Below are 6,646 nucleotides of genomic sequence, written 5' to 3'. Positions count from 1 at the left end.
ACATTACAGAGCAGGAGATACAGTGACCTGGAAAGTTACCTTCAGACAGGCGGTGAGTGGGTTACAGACAGTATAACAGTTGTAGTGATGGGTGGTGAGTGGGAGGGGACAGTACAGTGACATTGAGACACTTGTGGGTGGGAGCGGTGAGCTGAACGATTTGCTAGTGGGCATCTGTGTCACGGTTCATCCCGAGCAGCTGCGTGACAGAGGACTCGGATCTACAGGCTTTTCCCAAGGACACATGAAGGCAAACATCAAGTCTTGCTGATGGATCATCAACTTGGTGGAAGACCCTCTTCAGTCTACCCGAAACTTGTAGTCTGCCATCTATATGGCAAAGTAGATATATGTGTCCAAAATGAACCATGGCGAGGTGCTGCGATCTGTTTAAAAAACTTCTAAGTATACCTGTTTTGCAAACTGCAGCATATATTTTCCCTTCAAGCAACTGACTTTTGAACTCCCTCAATAAACGAGTGATTTTATAATCTTCTGAAGGACTCATTAGAATTAACACACAAGCATGTGGGTATGGAACATTTAAGGGCCATGGTTAGAAGAGAGGGAGGACAGGTGGACACCAAGCCAGGCTGAAATGCAGATTGAGGACCTCGGGGCAAGATATTTGAATAGAGGGATATGAGGAGTTGCTACGTTCTGTATTTCATGGAGACATAGCTCACTCCAGAGACACCCGAAGCATTGGTAAGACCTGAAGACATCTCGATACACAGGATGAATGGAACTGTGATTTGGAGAATGCATCCAATAATTGGCAGCTGCTTGTGACCATGGAGGGGAAGGGGTGTGGTGTGAAGTTATGTTCTTTGGGCAGATGCTCGAGATCATTGGGCTTTGAGATTTTCAGCACATCTTAATTGTTTAGTTTTGTGTAATGACAGTTGTAAATCATTTAGAGTTTCTTGTGTGTTTTCCCGAGTGGATCTCTTAGTAATCCATTCTCCTGGTGGCTTTTGTTTAAGCTTGTTAAAATTATTTTGATAAGCTTGGGAATCTACGTTACTTGTATTATTTTCATGGATCACACAAAATGCTGGAGGAACTCAGCAGGCCAAGCAGCATCTATGGAAGAGAGAACAGTCGACACTTCAGGCTGAGGCCCTTCAGCAGGACAGGTCAGCTTGCAGGTGCAGCAGGGTATCAAGAAGGCAAAAGGAATGCTGGCCTTCATTGCTAGAGAGATTGAATCTCAGAGCAGGGAGGTTATGCTTCAACTGTATGGAGTACTGGTAAAGGGACAGGTATGATAGAGGCAGGAAAGTTGCTTCCACTAGTAGTTGAGACTAGAGCGAGGGGACATGTCCTCAAGATTCGGGGAAGTATATTTAGGATGGAGGTGAGAAGGAACTTCTATTCCCAAAGAGTGGTGATTCTGTATAATTCTCTGTCCAGTGAAGAAGTGGAAGCTACCTCAGTAAATATATTTAGAACAAGGTTGGATAGATAACTGTATAGTAGGGGAGTTAAGGGTTATGGGGAAAAGGTAGTTGGAGATAAATCCATGGTCAGATTATTCATGATTTTATTGAATGGTGGAGTAGGCTCAATGGCCCAGATGGCCTACTCTTGCTCCTATTTCTTATGTTTTTATGGGCCTTGGCCTGAAATGTCAACTGTACTTTTTCCCATAGATGCTACCTGGCCAGCTGAGTCCCTCCAGCATTTTGTGTGTTTCTTGGAATTCCAGCATCTGTATATTTTCTCTTGCTTGTTATTTAAGCAGATACCGGAGTAGTGCTAATTGCAGGTCTCTAAATTTGAGCACGCTACTTTTTGAGGTGTCGTTTGGTTGAGCCATTGATATTATTTTGGAATTACCTGCACTTGGGTTCTGATGTTGCCAGCATACATCGCATTGGTGCTGGGGCAGGGGGAGGCTGAAGTGTCGTGAATGTGGGTAGAGTATGCTGCATACACCTCATCTCAAAGATCTGGATATACAGTTTGGCAGCCTACAAAACTGTTCCCTGGTTGGATAGTGGGATTCGTGGTCTGACTAGTGGGAGAGCAGACCAACAACTATCCCTCCTTTCTGTCTGTTTGCTGCCTTTTCTCTTTGATTCCCTGCCCGGCTCTTTTCTGGATTCTTCATTCTAGGTGTCCCTCGCTGACTGTGTTGTCTTTCTCTGATCTGTCTTCTCTCTTTCATTTGTGTTTGTACATCTCTCTCTGATCTCTCTCATTTTGCGAGTTTCCTCTCCTTCACCTCTGAGCGTGCATGCTTCTATTAGATCTTTCTCCTTGTCTGCCACTGTCTTTCTCTGTTTCACTGATTTGCTCCCTCATTCTCTTCCCCTAGTTTGCTTTCATTGTTTCTCTCCCATTCACACTCACTTCCCCTCTTTCTCTGTCTGTCTGTACGTCTCTCTCTCACCCTTTCCCCAGCAGCTTCTCTCAGCAGCTAAGTCGTTGGAATGGTTCCTCTAGGGTTTAGTGAGTATTAATGTACTAATACCTCCACACAACCTAGGGAACCAGTAAGTGGCTAGAGTTTCACAAGATCCCTATCACCAAATGTTGGGCAGTGGAGAAAGGCCTGGGGGTGAAGGGGTGGCTCAGGTGACCACACCCCTCCCTGTCCATCCACTTTACACACCACAATGTGGGATGTCCTTACTCTTATCACCTGAACTGTTGCCCCATCTCTATCAACCACTCTCTTCCTCTCCGTTTCTGATCTACTCACTACTCTTCATCTCTCTACCCCTTCTCTCTCACTGTCCTGTGACCCATTTTTTGGTGCCCTACTTTCTGTTCCTCTCTCTGTCCTTTCTCTTCCATCTGCCTCTTTTTGCCCTCTATTTCTGATTATCTACTCTTCTCTACTCTGAACCCTTTCTCTCTCAGACCATCTCTATGCCACACCCTTTCTCTGCCACACACTCTATCTGTTTCTCTTTAGCCCCCTTTTCACTTTTTCTCTCTGACTCCCTTTCTCTTCAGCTCTCCTCTCCTTGTTTTTCTTCCTTTATCATTTACTCTTTCTCGCTCACTCTCCCATGCCCCTCCTTGGTCCCTTCTTATCTCCCTTCATGCTGTCCAGGTCTTTCTCTCACCCTGCCTTCATCCGTCACTCTGCTTCTAGTGCTCTATTCTGATCACTCTCACCATTTCACCTACTGTTGCACCCTGTCTGCCTTTCCCTGTCAACACACACAATGCTGGAGGAATGCAGCAAATCAGTCAACATCTATATGGAGGAGGAGGGAACAAAAAGTCGATGTTTTGGGCCGAGACCCCTTGAATTTTAAAGTTCAAAGTATCTATATGTTAGCACATGGTACCTTGATTTTTTTTGAAGAACAATGCATATGAAAAGACGGAGTGTAAGTGGAGACATCTTGTGCAGATGAATATAATATTGAGAACAGTGATGAGTGAAGTCATCCATGCTGCTTCAGGAGCCTGATGGTTGTAGAGTAAGAACTGTTACAGAACCTGGTGGTGTGTGGCCTCAGGCTCTGTACTGCCTGCCTGCTGGTAGCAGTAAGCAGAGAGCATGTTCATTGTTCATTGCACAGTGCATTGAGGTAGAGCAAGGCAAAACAATAACAAGACCCTCCATGGCTGAAGGTCAATAATTGTAGATCTCAGGTCTGAGAAGACTCAAAGGCCAAACCTGACATGAGTGATTCCTGGAGTCCAGGTCTAAAGGTTAAACCGAAAACCTTCAAGTCCTAGGTTGAGGGCCAAAGATCAACCCTGCAACGAGCAAGTCCAGTAGTCAATATGGCAGCTGATACTCATCTGTCCAGAGGGCAAAGAAGGCGGTTGAAATCCAGAGCTCAGTGAGTCCGGAGGTAAAGGGTATGTCGGACCAGAGACTGGAGGATGGAAGCCCCCATGAGTGTGAGAGACTAGATTGCCTCACAGCAGCAGTACATTGCGATACATAGTCATAAAGAGTATAATTAAAAATAAAATATACATATATATAAATATTATAAATTAACCAAGTAGATCAAAAAGAGAGGGAAAACACTGCAGAAATATTCATTGGTACATTATCCATTCTGAGATCTGATGGCAGAGGGGAAGAAGCTGTTCCTAAGATATTGAGTCTGTGTCTTCAGACTCCCGTACCACCTTGTTGATGGTAGTGATGCGAAGAAGGCATATCCTGGGTGATGGGGATACTCAATGATAGATGCTGCCTTTCTGAGTTATCCCCTTTTGAAGATGCCCTGGAGGACATTTCGGTTGTTCTGTGTTGTTCTGCCAATCATGGTGGGCGTGCTACGTTTACATCAGAATGTGTTTTGATAGTTGTAGCCAGCTCTCAGCCCATTCTTGGGTGTGGTGGTTATTAACGCAAATAACCCATTGTCTTGTATCTTTTCATATAGTGTATGTACATCTGATAAATAAATCTGAATCTAAAACTAAAAATTCTAATCGCTGCGGATGAAGTGCCGTCCTAGTAACTAATAAAGGGCAAGACAATCACAAAGCAGATTGTAAAGTCCACAGTCCAGCATCTCATACAATAGGTCCATTGAAGAGTCTGATAACAGTGATAACAGTTCTTCCTGGTGGTCTGAACTTTCAGGCTTTTGTATCTTCTGCCTGATGGGACAGGCAATGGGCAGGTGAAGTGTTTGGAGAAGAGGAACGAGACAAGGTAATGGGGTCTGGGTACAAGTTACTGGGCATATCAGGGAGAGAGATAGAAAGAGAAGGGGACAGAGAGAGAAAGTGACCCACAGCTGGAGAATTTAATGTTCGTGCCACCAGGAGTTTGTACATTCATATAAAATCCTGAACCGTCATTCCATTAAACGTGATCTGTTTGGACCCAGCACTTACAGTAAGCGTCATTATAAAGAAGGCACTACAGCATCTACTTTCTTAGAAGTTTGTATAGATTCAATGTTTCACCTAAAACTTTGATAGCTGCATGGTGGAAAGTATCGTCACTGGTGACATCACGACGTATGGAAGCACCAAAGCCCAGGAATGGAGAAGGTGATACAAAGTTGTGGATAGAGGCCAGTCCATCACTGACAGAATCCTCACCACCACTGATCACATTTACAAGGAGCGTTAACATGGGCGAACAGTAATTATCAAGGACACCCACCATCCAGAGCATACTCTCATGTCATCTGCCATTAGGAAGGAGTTGCAGGAGCTTTAGGTCCACACCACCAGGCTCAGGAACAATTATTACACTGCAAACATCAGGATTCAGTATCAGCATTGGATTATCAGTAAAATTTTGAATTGAATCCACAACCTACAGACTCACTTTCAGGGAATTTACAACTTTATGTTCTCAGTACTATCTATATCGTTCATTCATTCATTTATTTTTAATTTGCACAAATTGAGTTTCTTGTACATGTCAGTCTTTATTTCTGTATTTTTTTTGCTCAGAATTAGAAAAAGATGCAGAAAGTTATAAGGTCAGCCATCCCCATCATGGCATCAGCCTCCTCAGTGGCCAGAACAGCTTCAAAAGGTGATGCCTCAAAAAGGCAGCATCCATCATTCAGGAGTCCCATCACTCAGGACATGCCCTCTTCTCATTGCTATCATCGAGTGGGAGATATAGGAGCCTAGAGACAGACATTCAACATTTGAGGAATAACTTTTGCCTCCGCCAACAGATTCCTGAATGGACTGGGTACCCTGAGCACTTCCTCAGTATTTTTCCTCTTCTTTCTGTACTACTTATTTAATATTTATTTATTTATTTTGTATACTTATTGTAATTTATAATTTTCCTTATGTACTGCAATGTATTGCTACTGCAAAACAACAAATTTTATGACATGTGCCAATGGTATTAAACCTGATTTTGATTCAGATTCTGAAAAAAATGCTATTGTATTTCTTTAAATGCCAGCAAGAAAATTAAATCTCGTGGTAGTATATTGTGGCGTGTACATACTTCGATAATAAATTTATTTTGACTTGCACTTTGAACCAATTTGTCTGGGTGGTGTTCTTTCTACTCTCTCTCTCCCAGCTTTTTTCCCCCCACCCTTCCCCTTGGTACTTCCTTCCCTCCCATGGCAATCACATGACAGAGACGTAATTTCCCACTTACCAATGTCAATGGAATGTGGAAAAACCTGTTTGGCAGGTCTGGCATTTGAGTTGAAACTCTTACAAATGTCCCCAGATTTATTTACAGTCCTCACTTTGCTGACAAAGTGATAGCAAGCCCCAGGGCACCAGGTGCTGGTGTTTGGAGTAAGTCTCAGCATGACTCTGATCTGTGGACTGTTCCTTGGGACATACACACACAGGTAGGCATAAAAAAAACAAGAGATTCCGCGGATGCTGGAAAGCTTGAGAAACACAACCAATGTTTCACACAGTCAATGTTTCAGGGCCCAGGCTCTTCATCAGGACTGCAAGGGAAGATGACAGAAGCCAGATTAGGAAGGAACATGAAGGAGGAAGAGTACAGGATGGCAGGTGATATTTATGACCAGGTCAGAGGTAATGTGTGTGAATAGGGGAAAGGGGATGAGGCTACCCTTTCAGTTAAGGAGCAATGTTTTATATTGATCAGGGAACCCTCCAAAATGATGGCATGATTATCAATTTCTCCTTTCAGTGAAAATAATTCCACCCTTCCTTCATTCCCCACTATGGACTCAGATTGCTTCTC

The sequence above is a fragment of the Hypanus sabinus genome, chromosome 1 (assembly GCF_030144855.1).
Source record: "Hypanus sabinus isolate sHypSab1 chromosome 1, sHypSab1.hap1, whole genome shotgun sequence".
NCBI classification, from domain to species: domain Eukaryota; kingdom Metazoa; phylum Chordata; class Chondrichthyes; order Myliobatiformes; family Dasyatidae; genus Hypanus; species Hypanus sabinus.
This window is presented reverse-complemented; position numbering follows the sequence as displayed.